Here is an 18782-nt window from a genome sequence, read left to right as displayed (position 1 = left end):
AACAGATGGACGATCTCTCTATTACCTTGGACTGGCCGTCCCATGAGCATACCGAAGAGAGTCACACATGTTTCATCATTTAATGTGTAACACCTTTTATGTTTATTAACCTGTATGCTATTTTTGGAGAAAATTCTACTTTGAAAAAAAAAAAAAAAAAAACATGTGTAACACTCTGGTTTTAAAATGTTTTTTTTTTTTTTTCCCAGTCTGGCACCTATAGGTTCGGGTGTGGCTTGATCCTGAGTCCACCAATCCTTAAGCTGAATTTCTGAGCATTTAACTTCCAAACCACATGGGTTAGTGATATCATTGGTACACTTACTTTTATGTGTACATGATAACACAGTCCCGTTATTGCAACAATAAAAAGACACATTCCTTTTAAGTTTGCAAACAAATTGGCCTCCACATAAACTATTGTGGGTACTATTGTTTATAACATTCAATTCTCTGTTTTTACAATTATTTTTTATAAAGAATTAGAGGTTTGTTATGTATTGGAGGATTTGTACTAGCAACCTTCTGGCCACTCAGAGTTAACTCTGTCCATCACACCACTTAAGTTAGTGATGTCCTCACCCCCAAAGTCTTTATTGTAACTCTGAAAAATAAAAAATAAATCAGTCTAGCTCCCCCTGGACCTCATTAAGAAGGGTCTATAAATTTGTGATGTTCATACACTGTGTGTATGAACCTGATGAAGAGGAGCGGAGGCTCTTTGAAATGCGTTGTCCATATATTTACCAATACATCCTTTTATTATTTTATTTACCTTGTCCTACTTTCGCATTGGTATAGCGCAGACAACTTATCCGTTAACTCATGCTGTCCTTTATGGCTCATTTTCTCTCACCCTCGTAGACACTAGGATACTTTTAGTTCTATCATTCATCCATATGATTTATTTTTTTAATTTTGCATTGTTGCTAAAATAAAAATGTATATATATTGTAAGTTAGTCTATATAGAAGAAAGCATGTCACCTAAAGTACAAAATGTTGTCACGCCGAGCGCTCGCGGCGTGCCTCCGTATGCAGCGCTCCGGTCAGCACCGCTTCCATGTCACCGGAGGGGACGCGATCCGAGGCACGGGACGTGCCCGCTCTCGGATCGCGCCCCGTGTCTCTCACCTGCTCCGTCCTCCTGCTAAGTCCCGGCGCGCGCGGCCCCGCTCTCTAGGGCGCACGCGCCGGGTCTCTCAGATTTAAAGGGCCAGTGCACCATTAATTGGTGCCTGGCCAAATTAGTTCCAAGCACTCCCTACACTATATAAACCTGCTTCCCCTTCCTGTCCCTGCCGGATCTTGTTGCCTTGTGCCCTGAGAAAGCGTTTCTGTGTGTTCCATTGCCTGTGTATCCAGACCCTTGCCGTTGCCCCTGACTACGAACCGTTGCTGCCTGCTCTGACCTTTTGCTCTGTCTGACATTGCCTTTTGCCTTGTCCTTGTGTACCGCACCTGTTTCAGCTGTCAGTGAGGTTGAGTCGTTATCGGGTGGAATGACCTGGGGGTTACCTGCCGCTGCAAGTCCATCCCGCTTTGCGGCGGGCTCTGGTGAAAACCAGTAACCCCTTAGATTCCGTTCCCCTGGTACTGCCCACGCCATCACCTCACTGACACAGAGGATCCACCACCCGTGTCTTCCCCGCAAACCAGTCCGGATCCTGACACATGTCCAATAAAAAAACAAAGCTTCATATAGCTACATAGACAAAGTCACAAAATGTAACCATTTTCCCTGTCCATAATGTCAGAATTGCCTCAGTCTTCAGGCTGCCATACAAAAACCTACCTGTGTATGATGATGTAGCAGTACATTTTAGTTTTTTTGCTGTAGAAAAATACAATCAATACAAAAACATTGATCAATATGGGTATTAAATAAACCAACAAGTAAAGAGGAACCAACATATCTAACACTTAAAGCGTACCCGTCAGATGCAACAAAAAAACATTTTTTTAAATATATCACTCACTACCTAATCCTGACCATGTACAGAGGGCAGTTGTTTGACTGGCTTTTTCAGTATGAAATACAGAAAAATTTCTAAAGAAAACAAATGCAAAACCTATTGGTTTTGCATGCTCTACAACATATCAAAAGTTTTTGTATCTGACAGTGCCTATTTAAAGGTAAACTGACTGCTGGTTCACCCCCATCAAACCCAATACACAGGGTTATAGTGTGGAAGATCCTGATTACAATTATGTAAAACTTAGGCTTCTTTCACACTATTGAAGAGGCTCCTTTACAGATGGACATTAATGGCTCTTTTTTTTCTTCTACTTTGTCTGCCATTAACATCCGTTATTGTAACGGAGCCTAACGGGGGTAATAACGGGCAAAGATGATCCTTTTCACTTGAATGGCATTCCTCTAACATCCATTATAACTCATATTATTGTGGCCAAAGATAGCAGGAGAAATAGACGGCGCATGCCCATATTTTTCTCCCTCTTACCTCCTAACGGACGTCTTCTACTGGGCGAAAATAGTAGTGTGAAAGGAGCCTTACCCAGATCGACGCAAACACTTTCAATAACTTATAATTGTGCCTTTAAAGGGAAACTGACATCTGGTTCACTAACACCAAATCCAATACATAGAGTAATAGTGCGGGTGAACCAGAATAATATGATGTATATCTTACCCGGATTGGTGCTTTTTTTTTTGGCAATACAGGGTGTATTAGCCTTCGTTGCTAATGTGTAATAGTCATCCTTTGTGCAAAGGAGGTAGGACCCGGCACACACAGCATCCTTTCCTCCTTCCGATATGCCCACCCACCTCCTGCTTATGTTAGCGAATGGGCCTATGAATATTCACGAGGTAGGCTGGCATATCAGGGCATAGGGGACAGAAGCAGGGATGCTGGGTATCTTGGGTCCAATCTCCATTGCTCAAATGACAAATTTACATATTGGCAACAGAGGTTAACCCCTTAATGACACTCATCATGCAAACTCATCATCGCTAGTGATACAGCTCCAGTTTTATTCCAGCTCTGCAGCATCCATGTGTTTTATTGCTCTAACTTGATCATGTGATCACTAGTCTGACTCTCACAATGGTACAGTGCGAAATGTGTGTCAGAGAATGTCAGTCCTGGGTCAGCTGACTTCCTCTTGGATTAGGCTATTTAGTTAAATAAGTCTCTAGTAACTTGGGTTTTGACATTCATTTAACAACATCTCCTTTAAGATTTTTAGACTATTTACAAATCTTCAGTGCCAAAACTGATCTTAAAAACACAACATTTTTCTTGTGTTTTAGAACATAAAACCTTTGCAGTTGAAATCCTTATATTTGAGGTACCTTTAATACAAAAGATCTAATTTGTACTTCTATCTCAAATGTACAATATTGTGTGACTTGAATAAATGCCTGCAACAGCTCAAGACTTGGGAAGTATCAGTGAAGGAATCTGGGAGTGTGGAAAGTAATGGTAATTATAGTGAAATACATCAGGCAGTGGCAAAGGTTTGTCTTTAAAGGTTTAGTCAAACCACAAATTTAAGACAGATCGGTCACCTTTTTCATGACACACTGACTTTCTAGAATGAAGCAAGGACCAAATTAACTCATTAAGAGAATACTGAATTTAGGTCTTTTATTCCTCACATGATATGACTTGTCTCTGATATCCAAATTAGACATACTTGATAATTTGTAAGGCACATTTATATTTTACATGATAAAATTGGAAAACATGTAAAAATATGCTTTAACTGTTATTATTAGAGATGAATGGGATGAAACCATAGAAGCGGATTTTGCTCAGAACTCGCAACTGGGCTATTATTGAAGAAGGGATGATGAACAAATGGCATTTTGGTGCCTGAAAGCATAGGATGGGCATGTCGGAACACTGAGATTATGTCAGGGTAGCCCAGAATACCTTGCAGCTATCAGTAAGATCACATGATGGCAGGTTAGTCAATTATTGCTTGCATACAGCCCCCAGGCAAATCTGGAGTGATGGAATCCTATACACTGCATTGTGGCAATCTTGCGCACTACAACCCAAAGAGTAATTTAACCCCTTCCCTCTTTTTCATTTTTGCACTTTTGATTTTTCCTTCTCGCCTTCTAAAAATCATAACACTTTCAATTTTCCACCTAAAAATCCATTTGGGGGCTTGTTCTTTGGGCCAACAATTTTACTTTGTAATACTATTAATAATTTCACTACAAAATCTACGGCGAAACCAGAAAAAAATTATTTGTGCGGCCAAATTTAAAAAAAAAAAGCAATTTTGTCATTTTTGGCAGCTTCCATTTCTACACAGTTTAGTTTTTGGTAAAAATTGCACCTTATATTTATTCTGTAGGTCCATATGCTCACAAGGATACCCAATATATATAGGTTTGATTTTATTTTACTACAAAAAAAATGAACCAAAAATTTATATGCTGAAAAATTTCCTCTTCTTACCCCTATAACTTTTTTATTTTTCCATATAAGGGGAGGTATGAGGACTCATATTATTACCGTGATATCTAATTTTTATCAGTACCATTTTTGTTTTGATCTGACTTTTTGATCACTTTTTATTCATTTTTTTTATGGTATAAAAAATGACCAAAAATACGCTATATTGGACTTTGGAATTTTTTTTATGTGCACGCCAATTAATTAACAATATATTTTTATAGTTAGGACATTTACACCTGCGGCGATCCCACATATGTTTATTTTTATTTACACAGTTTTTTTTTCCAATGGGAAAAGGGGGGTGATTCAAACTTTTATTAGGGAATGGGTTAAATCACATTTATTAACTATTTTTTTGTAATGTTATAGCCCCCATAGGGGACTATAACATTGCACGCACTGATTTCCTACACTGATCACTGCCATGCAATAGCATGGCATTGATCAGTGTTATTGCCCCTCGACTGTTCCTGCCTGGATCTCACATTTATTTTAACCTCTTAAGGACACAGCCTATTTTGGCCTTAAGGACGCAGCCAATATTATTTTTGCATGTTCGTTTCTTCCTCCTCCCCTTCTAAAAATCATAATTCTTTTATATTTCCTTCTACAAATGAGTATGATGGCTTGTTTTTTGTGGAACCAGTTGTCCTTTGTAATTACATCACTCATTTTATCATCAAATTTATGGTGAAATAAAAAAAATACTATTTGTGTGGGGAAATTGAAAATAAAACTGCAATTTTGAAAATTTTGGAAGGTTTTGTTTTCACGCTGTACAATTTACGGTAAAGATTATATGTTTTCTTTATTCTGTGGGTCATTACAATTAAAATGATACCCATGGTTACATACTTTTCTATTATTGTACAGCTTTAAAAAAAATCTCAAACTTTTTAACCAAATTAGTGCGTTTAAAATCCCTCTATTTTGATGACCTATAAGTTTTTCATTTTTCTGTATAGTCAGCGGTATAAGGGCTCATTTTCTCACGCCGTTATTTGTACTTTTTATTGATACCACATTTGCATATATGAAACTTTTATTTCATTTATTTGTAATTTTTTTGGGAATATTATGACAAAAAAAGCAGCAATTATGGACTTATTTTTTTTAAACGTTTACACCGTTCACCGTAGGGGATCAATAACATTATATTTTGATAGTTTGGACATTTACACATGCGACGATACCAAATATTTTCATTAATATTTTTAACACTTTCTGGGGGTAATATGGGAAAAAGGAACAATTTACATTTTTATTAGGGGAGGGTATTTTTGTAATTTTTTTTACTCTTTAATAGTCCCAATAGGGGACTATTTTTAGCAATCATTTGATTGCTAATACTGGTCAGTGCTATACATAGGGTATAGCAATGATCAGTATTATCGTCGATCTTCTGCTTTGGTCTGCTTGATCTCAGACCAGAGCAGATGACACCTGGAGATGGCCGGAGGCGGGTTAGGGAACCTCCGTCCACCATTATGGATGATCAAATCCCCGAGGCAGAGCCACGGGCGATCCAATCATCCATTTTACTGACCGCCCTGCTGCAGATGCCTTGATCTGTATTGATCACAGCATCTGAGAAGTTAATGGCGCACATGAGCGCGATCGCTGAAGTCCGCCATTATTACTGGGTTCCTGGTTGCTGATAGCATGCACGGTGCTTGCGGTCATGTACAGAATGTAAATGTACATCCTGTTGCAGTAAGTCAGCATTAAGACTTTAAATGAATGTATGTATGATGTGTGTGTGTTTATCATGTGTGTATGTACAATGTGTGTGTATGTATGATGTGTGTATGATGTGTATGTATAATGTGTCTGTATGCATTATGTGTGTTGTGTATGTATGTATGATGTGTGTGTATGTGTGATGTGTGTGTATGTATGATGTGTGCATGATAAATATATGTATGTATGATGTGTGTATGTATGATGTTTGTATGTGTGACGTGTGTATATGTATGATGTGTATGATAAATGTATGTATGATGTGTGTATATATGTATGTATGTATGATGTGTGTAAGATAAATGTATGTATGTATGATGTGTGTGTATGCATGATGTGTCTGAGTATGATGTGTATGTTTGTGTTTGTATGATGTGTGTATGATAAATGTATATATGTATGATATGTGTATGATAAATGTATGCATGCATAATGTGTGTATGTATGATGTGTTTTTGATAAATGTATGTATGATGTATGTATGATGTGTGTATGTATGATGTGTTAATGTGTGATATGTGTGTTTGCATGATGCGTGTATGATAAATGTATGTATGCATGTATGATGTGTGTATGATGTTTGTATGCAAGTATGTATGATGTGTGTATGTATGATGTATGTGTGTATGTATTATGTATAAATGTGTGGATTTATCTATGATAGGGGGGATTTAATGTATGTATATATGATGTGTGTATGTATGATGTGTGTGATGTGTGCGTATATATGATGAGTGCATAGGTATGATTGCTGTATGATAGATGTATGTATGTATGTATGATGTGTGTATGGGGGTGCAATTTAAATGGATGTATAAATGGATGTACATATGATGTGTGTACAGTATGTATGATGTATATATAATAGATGTATGTATGTGTGTACGTATGACGTGTGCATGTATGATGTATGATTTGTGTATGATAAATAGATGCATGTAGGATGTGTATGTATCTATGATGTATGTATAAATGTGTATAGGTAAGATAAATATATGTATAATGAATGTATGTATGATACGGTGGGTTTATGTATTTTAAATGGATGTATATATGATGCGTGTGTATGTGTGATGTGTGTATGATAAGTGTATGTATGATGTGTGCATGTGTGTATATATGATGTGTGTATGATAGATTGATGCATGTATGATGTATGTATGAATGAATGTGTGTATGTATGATAGATATGTATGAAGGGTGTGTTTGTATGTATGATGTGTGAATGTATGATAGATTCTGCTACTACTGCCTAATGGAGGCTGTTTCTACTACTACCTGAAGAGTTCTGCTAAAACTACTAATCTCCAAAGGGGGCTTCTACTACAACAACTACCTTGGAAGGTGGGGGGGGGGGGGGGGGGGAGCGATGCTGTTGCTATTACTACCTAAAGGGGGGCTGCTACTGGTGTACATGGGGGGAAGCTATCTACAATGGGACCTACCTACAGGGAGTAACCCCTACTTATAGTTCTGTGGAGACAAGTTATGGCTGGAAGAAATCGTCATCACGATCTGGGCCCGATGGAGAAGAAAAGGGGAAATGAACAACTCAAATTAGAGAAGACGTCACCTGATGTAACTGTATGTACTCATTTATATGGTCTGTAGACTCTGTGTAGAGCTTATGCTTACCACTATATGGTCACTGTATGTGAGGAATATTTCCTCCTTGTGCACTGGTATTATTGGTAACATTGGTCTCAGTATACAGGAAGTGGTCAGTAACAATATGATGGTAATATGTACGGTGATAATATTTCTCCTTGTATACTGGTATTATTGATAATATTGGTCTCAGAATACAGGATTTAGTCAGTAACAGTATGATGGTACTAAGTATGGTTAAAATTATTCCTTGTTATATACTGGTGTTATTTGGTTAATATATGATTTATTTTGAGGTACCGTATATACTCGAGTATAAGCCGACCCGAATATAAGCCGAGGCCCCTAATTTCACCCCAAAATCCCAGGAAAAGTTATTGACTCGAGTATAAGCCATGGGTGGGAAATACATCATCCCCCCTGTCATCATCCAGACCCTCGTCATTAACACCCTCATCATCATCACCCTGTCATCATCACCCCCTCATCATCACCCTGTCATCATCCCCCCTTCATCATCACCGCCTGTCATCATCCCCCCCTTCATCATCACCGCCTGTCATCATCCCCCCTTCATCATCACCGCCTGTCATCATCCCCCCTTCATCATCACCGCCTCTCATCATCCCCCCCTTCATCATCACCGCCTGTCATCCCCCCTTCATCATCCTCTTGTCATCATCCCACACCCCCTTCATCATCCCCTTGTCATCATCCCCCCTTCATCATCCCCTTTTCATCATCCCCCACCCCCCTTCATCATCCCCTTGTCATAATCCCACACCCCCCCTTCATCATCCCCTTGCCATCATCCCCTTTTCATCATCCCCCACCCCTCTTCATCATCCCCTTGTCATAATCCCACCCCCCCCATTCATCATCCCCTTGTCATCATCCCCTTGTCATCATCCCCACCCCCTTCATCATCCCCTTGTCATAATCCCACCCCCCCTTCATCATCCCCTTGTCATCATCCCACACCCCCCTTCATCATCCCCTTGTCATCCGCCCCCCCCCCCCACCTTCATCATCACCGCTTGTCAATGTCTGATACAGTGGTCTTCTGCGGACCTCCAGAGGTTTCAAAACTACAACTCCCAGCAAGCCCGGGCAGCCATCGGCTGTCCGGGCTTGCTGGGAGTTGTAGTTTTGAAACCTCTGGAGGTCTGCAGGTTGAAGACCACTGCGGCCTTCGACATCAACCAGCCCCCCCATCACCCCCTTTAGTTCTGTACTCACCTCCGCTCGGCGGGACGGTGCTCCGCTGGTCCGGTGCTGCAGGACTGTCCGGTGGGGAGGTCGTCTGGTGGGATAGTGGTTCTGGGCTGCCATCTTCACCGGGGGGCCTCTTCTCCGCGCTTCGGGCCGGAAATAGAGGCGTTGCCTTGACGACGACGCAGACGAACGTTGGTAATGAAAGCCCCCCTGCGTTGTCGTCATGGCAACGTGACTATTCCGGGCCCGAAGTGCGGAGAAGAGGCCCCCCGGTGAAGATGACATCCCGGAACCACTTTCCCACCAGACGACCTCCCCACCGGACAGTCCTGCAGCACCGGACCAGCGGAGCACCGTCCCGTCGAGCGGAGGTGAGTACAGAACTAAAGGGGGTGAGGGGGGGGGGGCTGGATGATGTCGAAGGATGCAGTGGTCTTCAACCTGCGGACCTCCAGAGGTTTCAAAACTACAACTCCCAGCAAGCCCGGACAGCCGATGGCTGCCCGGGCTTGCTGGGAGTTGTAGTTTTGAAAAATCTGGAGGTCCGCAGGTTGAAGACCACTGAGGGCGGAGAGTTCACTCGAGTATAAGCCGAGGGGGGTGTTTTCAGCACGAAAAATCGTGCTGAAAAACTCGGCTTATACTCGAGTATATACGGTATATGTGTCTTTCATGGAAAACTGGTTTAGCTATATTAATGTTTGACTGAGAACTACACAAAAAATAAGTGACACGTCACTTCTTTTACAAGTGGACACATGCCTTTATAGTCAATGAGAGCTTCAGAGTCAAGCTCACCTCATGCATCTCAACGCAGCTCAGAAATAATTTGTGTATAAATGTAACTTTTTTTTTATAATTACCCACCCCCCTACTTTTGTTTTGGCCCTCAGTGTACCCCCCCCCCCCAAAAAAAAAAAAAAAAATACAAAAAAAACATTTAAAGCTGGAGGCGTCACTGGACTAACCTCCTACCTTTTTAGTGGCCAAAAGTTGGAAGGATGGTGTAATGTACAGTTTGTCATGCTAGGGTAACGTTCACCACATTCCAAGGTTTACACAGTTCTCCTGGGAGATGCACTGAGGACAATATTGACCACAATGCAGGATCACAAAAAACCATCTTTACTGAGGTAGGAATGATGTTAAATCCTTTACAAGACAGATTAGAGCAGGGGACGTGCAAAGTAATCCTGTGAAGCCTGTTGCCTTGCTGGAACTTATAGTTGCTTGCGCTTAACTGAATTGTGACTGACTTGGAATTGATTGCAACCTACGCTGACTTGGCAACTGTAGACTAACTGACTGACTGGAGCTTGTTGCTTACCGACAGGCTTGAACTTCACCTGTGTCATGAGAATTTCGTGGTTGCAGTCATTAGACTTCTTTCCTAAGGCCTCCTTAGATCACCTTACACCTCTCCCAGCTCCTCTTCACACTGTCCTAACTAACTAATTCCTCCCATCATACACTATATAAGGATTAAGGCAGGAGGCATCACATAGGGGCATCAGGATCACATGGTTTACTCTGCAGAAATGTTTTAAAAAGTACCTGTCACCAAACTAAACTTTTAGTATATTGTTCCATATGTAATTATAAGACACTTTGCTATTAACTTGCTGTTAAAATTCTCAACCTTTATATGTTTTTAATTTGATTGAAAAAACGTCCGCTAGGTGGCCTCTGTTTCGTTCTCTGCGCAGGTCAAGCAGTTAGTTTGGTTTCCTCCCGGCCTGGCAGGAGACCAAACTCAGGAGGTGTGTGTGGGGCATGGTAAGGCACAGCTCTGCGCCTGCTGGGGAACACTCACTTTCTCCTGCCGGAAGCTCACACAATGTGTGTAAGGGAAAAGGTATGATACAGAGCTTTTTAAAGCTGGGCATGAGGGGTGTTAGGAATAATTAAGGAATATAATCTGAGTTAGTTTAGAAAATATGGTTTGATGACAGGTACTTCGCGACAGTTAATGTTGCTCGCGAATATTCGCAATGCGCTTGTGTGGTGTAAAGAAGGCTCTAATACTACTGTGTGAGACTGGTGTGCGAATTTTCGCATATCCGAAAATTTGCGAATATTACGAATATGTGAATTTAGCCAATATATGACGAATATTCGTCCATATATTCGCAAAAAATCGCGAATTCGAATATGGCCTATGCCGCTCAACATTAGTGACAGTCTCACTGATAATTATCACTTAACGTAAAATCACATTATAACATGACAAAATATAATATCGGAGTAGTGGGCCCAAAACATTGACACTAGAGGTGCCTGAGGCAATGTATACCGGACAGGACAACATCCTCTACTAGGACACCACACCTTACTTCATGAACACATCTTTCTTTGGTGTGCAGAACTGACCTAAACTTGTTAAAAATTTTAAGTTTCTCAAAATTGATAGTTGAAAAAAAATTTCTAAATGTTTTGAAGCATCAAGCACAGAGTCACCTCCTGCCTTATTTAAATGTCAAGAAATGATTTCCAAATGTGGCAGACTACTCCGGTCTCCGCTAAGTCAACGTTCCACTGACTCTGACACTACTACCCTTTCAAGGGGCAGAAACAGCAGCAGCATGCTAACATTGTTGTATAAGTTTATACATCTGATATTCCAAACTGAAATGAATCATTATCAAAGGTATGTTCACCATGACCTGAACAATCAGGAGGAGACATACTTGAGCTCTTTCCCTTGCAGACACCATCAGCCTAGACCCCTTGGACTTTTGGTTCACCACACTAGATTAGAATATTGACCAGAACTTGCCCAGTTTGCCATGGGTGTTTTGTCAATTGTCCACCCTCCAATGTAGCATCCAATGTCCAGCACTGCTGGGGGCACAAGACTGTCTGACAACAAAGAGATAAAACTCCCATTGGTTAAATGAATGAGCCATGGATCAGTGAGGAATTTAAAACTCCTGTGTCTGATGCCACTGATTAATGCTACCACTACTCCTGCTGTCTGCTGGATACAACTGCCACCAGTGCTCCACCACCGGCTGTCCATTAGCTACATCTACCACCAGTCCAATACTCTGCTGCTGCCCACTACCCAGCCTACCTATGCACAAATCCCATTCCCATGTCCTGTACTGTTACAGCTACTTCTAACATCACCCTTGCTCCTGCTACTAACAGGGCCCCACATACATACCCCATGATCCCAAAAATGAAATAATGTTTCTGCTTTATATTTTTTTTTAAATCTACTTCTTCATTTTTCAGCAAACCAATCTTGTTGGAAAGTTTGGGGAACAAAACCTGTTGCATCTTCTAAAAAGGGAAATGTTTTGATAATTTTTCAACTTTTTAATGTTAACAAAAGCTATTTCTTCTTCACTGTTTTGAGACACCAATCCTGTAGCCACTCTGCAAACAGAAAGTAAATCATGTCCATGGTCCAGGTTCAGGAAATACCACTCTACATAACCACATGGAGGGACATCAGAAGGCCTGACTACAATTATTACTAGTCCACCACTGCCTGCTGTCCACTGAATACTACAACTAGCACTAGTCCACCCACCACTGCTTGCTGTCAGCTGGCTACAACTAGCATTAGTCCACCAATGCCAGCTGTCTGATTGATTCAGCTGCCACTGGTCCACCAATGCCTGCTGTTTCCTATCTACAGCTATCACTAACAGTGTAAATAAAGTCCCAGCACTCACCTAGTATATTCAGGAATGCCTTTTGGCGGTAGCCTTCCTATGCTGTCTTAAGGCTACCACCAAAATGCGTCTTGTTTGATTTGAAGGATATGCATTAAAGCTCCTTATTCCTCCTTATTTGGCAAGTGCTGGGACTTTATTTACACTGTTTTTGGACCTGATCCACCACATACACCACCTCCAATGGAAGTAACGACCACCTTATCAACTACAGCTACCACTAGTCCACCAATGCTTGCTGTCTGCTGGCTACAGCTACCACTAGTCCACCAATGCCTGCTGTCTGCTGGCTATAGCTACCCCTAGTCCACCAATGCTTCCTGTCCATTGGCTATGGCTACCACTAGTCCACCAATGCCTGTTGACACTGTCAGGCATATTTTGCATATGAAGAAAAGAGAAGTACTATAAAGCCAAACTTTTGGACCCTTGGTTTAAAATCAGAATAGTAGAATTTTTTTTCACCTTCTGAGAAGAAGGCTAAATTGGATTTTTATGGGGACAAGCTACACAGCCAGCATGCCAAGGGTTCACTCTTTGCTCCACTCCTCAGCAGGAGTCAGAAGCAGTTGGAATACATGATGACAAAGTATTTACATTTGGTATTCCAACCGGACATGAATTGTCACCAAAGGGATGCACTGCTACTACCAGCCATGCCTACACATACACAACCTGCAATGATTGTTTCAACTTTTCATTGTTTACAAAAGCTATTTCTTCACTATTTTGAGACACCATCACCAAAACTGTTGCACTTACCAAAAAGGGAGAATATTTGATAATCTTTTAAACTTTTGAATATTTACAAATGTTTTAAACGTTTGAATGTTTACATTTTTTTTTGTAACTCCCAAAGAGAAAATTTTTGGAATGCTTGAAAAAAGCCATTGTGTATTCTGATACCTCAGTGTACATTTCAACACCGGCACGCATCTGCCAACAAGAAGGGGATACTTTATGCACCTTTAATTCCACACACAAATGATAATGCAGCCAACAACTGTCCTGGCAGGCTGGGAGTTAAAGTTTTGCAACATCTGGAGGGCCACAGGTTGAGACCACTGGTGTAGACCAAAGGATAGGGGATAAGATGTCTGATCGCGGCTGCCACACCCCCTCCCATAGACTTGCATTAAGAGGGTGTGGCTAGATGTCTAGGGGCAGAGTATCCCTTTAAGCTGTCAATCACCACTGTCTGTTTGAAAGGGGGCACAGCAACCCAACTCTATCTTCATAACCAGTCATGCCCAGTGGCAATTAAATTATATTAGTTTTTAGGGATGAGGAGAACATTGTTGGAACGCTGTTGTGCCAAACCCTGGGACCCTACAGGTTACTTCTTAATGTGAAAACCCATATTTTATAGTAGTTCTAGTTCTTCAAATGGCAAAAATATTCCTTATCTAAAGGGTTGTTCTTGATATATATATATATATATATATATATATATATATATATATATTTATATATTATTATTTTTTTAATACATGATAAAAAAAGCTTTACAACTTTTAATCACTATCATCAAGATAATTTCTTTTACAAGAGTTTGAGTAAAACACAATCTTGCACTTGAATGTATACCTGTGAATGCAACTGTTACCCCTTTGTAAGCAGATAGACCATCTACCCTGTACATGGAAAAACATGCACTTTGACATCAGTAAAGTCTCAAATACCCAGTCTTTGGTTTTCCTTGACTTTCCCATTACATGGTAACTCTCATGGTTCTCTTCAAGCCTGGCTATTCTGTTACAATCAGATAATGCTAATGAACATGAGTAAATGCATCCTCCAGTGTCTTTGTAGATATTGTGCTTGTTTACATTTTTTTTTGTAACTCCCAAAGAGAAAATTTTTGGAATGCTTGAAAAAAGCCATTGTGTATTCTGATACCTCAGTGTACATTTCAACACCGGCACGCATCTGCCAACAAGAAGGGGATACTTTATGCACCTTTAATTCCACACACAAATGATAATGCAGCCAACAACTGTCCTGGCAGGCTGGGAGTTAAAGTTTTGCAACATCTGGAGGGCCACAGGTTGAGACCACTGGTGTAGACCAAAGGATAGGGGATAAGATGTCTGATCGCGGCTGCCACACCCCCTCCCATAGACTTGCATTAAGAGGGTGTGGCTAGATGTCTAGGGGCAGAGTATCCCTTTAAGCTGTCAATCACCACTGTCTGTTTGAAAGGGGGCACAGCAACCCAACTCTATCTTCATAACCAGTCATGCCCAGTGGCAATTAAATTATATTAGTTTTTAGGGATGAGGAGAACATTGTTGGAACGCTGTTGTGCCAAACCCTGGGACCCTACAGGTTACTTCTTAATGTGAAAACCCATATTTTATAGTAGTTCTAGTTCTTCAAATGGCAAAAATATTCCTTATCTAAAGGGTTGTTCTTGAGATATATATATATATATATATATATATATATATATATATATATATTTATATATTATTATTTTTTTAATACATGATAAAAAAAGCTTTACAACTTTTAATCACTATCATCAAGATAATTTCTTTTACAAGAGTTTGAGTAAAACACAATCTTGCACTTGAATGTATACCTGTGAATGCAACTGTTACCCCTTTGTAAGCAGATAGACCATCTACCCTGTACATGGAAAAACATGCACTTTGACATCAGTAAAGTCTCAAATACCCAGTCTTTGGTTTTCCTTGACTTTCCCATTACATGGTAACTCTCATGGTTCTCTTCAAGCCTGGCTATTCTGTTACAATCAGATAATGCTAATGAACATGAGTAAATGCATCCTCCAGTGTCTTTGTAGATATTGTGCTTGCATGGTCTCCTATCTCACTATTCAGCCTCAATGCAGAGTGACCTTTTTGTGGAAACATAAAACCCACACGGTGCGCCCTTACTAATGTATTCTCATGCAATTAGTTCAAACAAAAACCTTGTTAAATTTTCATGATCTCCTTTCACCTCTACAATTATTGTGCATGGTCCCACGTCAGAGGGTTGTGCTGTTTTACAATATGTCTGCTGTAAATAAATGGAATTTGACAGACAACATGATTAGTTAACTCTAGTAAATATTATTGACTTTAAACAAGCACAAATACAAAGACCTCGAGGCATATAATCTTTGACACTTTAAAGTCTCCCTCAACTTTTTAAAGTTACCCTCTATTTAGCATTGGAATTATAGTATCAAAATGATCTGTATTGATAATAAAGTAAGTCTAAGATCATTGATAATGATACAACAAAATTTTGCCTTTTAGCATGTGCCTTCAAAATGTGTGGTGGGAGCCCTTTCCCCCTGACAGCTGTCATTTCTCCTTTCTGATGTCAGGAGGGAGGCACGGCAGCTGTCATTTTTGATTGGCAGATGAAATCATCTGCTTAAAGTGTGCCTGTCATTAACAAAAACTTTTTATATAATGTAGAAAATACCATTATATGTATATTTGTAATATACTTTGGTTAAATAATATGAATATTTTTGGGTGAAGAGATGCTGTCCTTGCAGCTATTGCCTGTGTATCTCTGCGAGGAGACCAAATATAAGAAGTGTGGGCGGGACAATCAGGGCTCTGTGCAGGCTCCTGGCTTGTCAATCATCCTGATGTGTGAGCTGGGGGCGTGTCATAGAGCCTCACTGCACAGAACCCTGCTTGTCCTCGGTGCACAGAGCCCATGCTGGCAGTACAGGACTGGATGGGGTTCTATGCTCTATATTTGGCAGGATTGCCCATCAATCTCTCAGTTCTAGTGAGTCATTTTCGAAATGTATAATCATATCTTTGGAAGAAATCTGAGCCCCTCTCCTCAAATTTGCCTTCTCTCAATTTTCCCGTGGTGCAAATCAAACAGAATGTTCTCTGTCATTTTTTTACAGCGAGTAAGACAGCCATCTCTAGGAAATGATGTTTAGTGTTGAGTGGCATAGGCCATATTCGAATTTGCGATATTTCGCGAATATATGGACGAATATTCGTCATATATTCGCTAAATTCGCATATTCGGAATTTTCACATTTTATTTTCGCATATGCGAAAATTAGCATGTAGAAATTAGCATGTGCGAAAATTCACATATGCGAAAATTTGCATATGCAAATTTCCACATGTGCGAAAATGCGCACGCCAGTCTCACACAGTAGTATTAAAGCCTTCTTTACGCCATACAAGCTGGAAGAAGAGAGGGATGATCACTGTGATGTGTACTGTAAAAAAAAAATTTAAAAAAAAAAGAATATTCGTATTTACGAACATATAGTGCTATATTGCATTGCGAATATTCGCGAGCAACACTAATTATGTTCCTTCAAATCTCCATCTGTGAAGAAAAAGGTCTGTGAAGTTAACTACTCCCTTGATATATAGAGCATTTGCTGGCAGATGATGCAGGCAATGATAAGCTCCACCGGACATGGTCTGGCTGGCTTGAGTTTTGAGAAGGCCCTTATCTTGTTCGATGACTCGTGTAGCTGCATGGTGATCTACCTACCTTCCTCCTCACCTCTACTAGACACTGTTGTGGTCCTTTGCTCCTATCATGACTGAATTCTTTGACTCATCTCAATCTCTTTATCTCTCTTGCTCCCCCCTTCCCTTTTTATTGCTTCTTCTGCTTCTTTTTCAACACTCAGCGATAGCCCTACCGGGCATTTGCCTATAAGTGTTTCAATAGAGTAGATAGAGATATTTGACTTTGCTTTACATGTTGTTATGTTAGATGATCTCTTGCCTAAATTGCTATATAATTGTTTTGGCCTTGTTTTGTTTGCCTTTCTTTTCAGCAGCCAATTTAATGAAGCTGAATTATGAAAAAAATTAGCTTAACCCCTTAAGGACCAAGCCCATTTTAACCTTAAGGACCAGGCCAATTTTATTTTAGCGTTTTCGTTTTTTCCTCCTCGCCTTCTAAAATCCATAACTCCTTTGTATTTCCATCTACAGATGCATATAAGGGCTTGTTTTTTGCATGAACAATTGCACTTCATAATGAAAGTTTTACCATAAATGTACGGCAACCCCCCCCCAATAATTTTTAGGGAGGAAATGTTTATGAAAACCACAATTTTGCACATCTTGGAGTTTTTTTTTTCTTCACACTATACACTTTACGGTAAAAATGACATATTTTCTCTATTCTGTGGGTCAATACGATTAAAATGATACCCATGGTTAGATACTTTTATATTTTTGTACCGCTTAAAAAAAAATTTAAACTTTTTGTACAAAATCAGTAATCTAAAATCACCCTCTTTTGACCACCTATAACTTTTACATTTTTTCCATATAGGCGGTATGAGGTCTCATTTTTTGCACCGTCATCTGTAATTTTTTATCAATACCACATTTGCATATATAAAACTTTTAGATAATTTTTTATAAATTTTTTTTAATAAAATGTGACAAAAAAGCTGCATTTTTGGACTTTTTTGTAAATTTTTTATGTTTACACCATTCACCCTACAGGATAATTAACATTACATTTTGATAGTTCAGACATTTACGCACGCGGCTATACCAAATATGTTTATAAAAGAAAATTACACTTTTTGGGAGTAAAATGGGAAAAACTGACAATTTTCATTTTTATTGGGGGAGGGGATTTTTCACTTTTTTTTTACTTTTTAATTTTCCATTTTTCCATATTTTTTTTAAACACTTTTTATGTCCCCATAGGGGACTAGCTATAGCAATCCTTTGATTGCTAATACTGTTCAGTGCTATGTATAGGACATAGCACTAATCAGTATCGTCGGCGATCTTCTGCTCTGGTCTGCTCGATCTCAGACCAGAGCAGAAGACTCCTGGAGATAGCCGGAGCCAGGTAAGGGGACCTCCGGCCGCCATGCAGGATGATCGGATCGCCGCGGCAGCGCTGCGGGCCGTCTGATCATCCATTCAAAGTACCGCACTGCGGCAGATGATCTGTATTGACCACGACATCTGAGGGGTTAGTGGCGGACATCCGCGCGATCGCAGATGTTGGCCATTACCGCCGGTTCCTCGGCTGCTGCTAGCAGCCGGAACCTGCAGCGTATGACGCGGGCACCGTTCCGATGCTCGCAGTCATACACAGGACTTAAATGTACGTCC

Source organism: Hyla sarda, chromosome 3 (assembly GCF_029499605.1).
Source record: "Hyla sarda isolate aHylSar1 chromosome 3, aHylSar1.hap1, whole genome shotgun sequence".
In the NCBI taxonomy this organism is placed as follows: Eukaryota; Metazoa; Chordata; class Amphibia; order Anura; family Hylidae; genus Hyla; species Hyla sarda.
The sequence above is the reverse complement of the archived record's forward strand: the minus strand, read 5'-3'. Positions refer to the sequence as shown.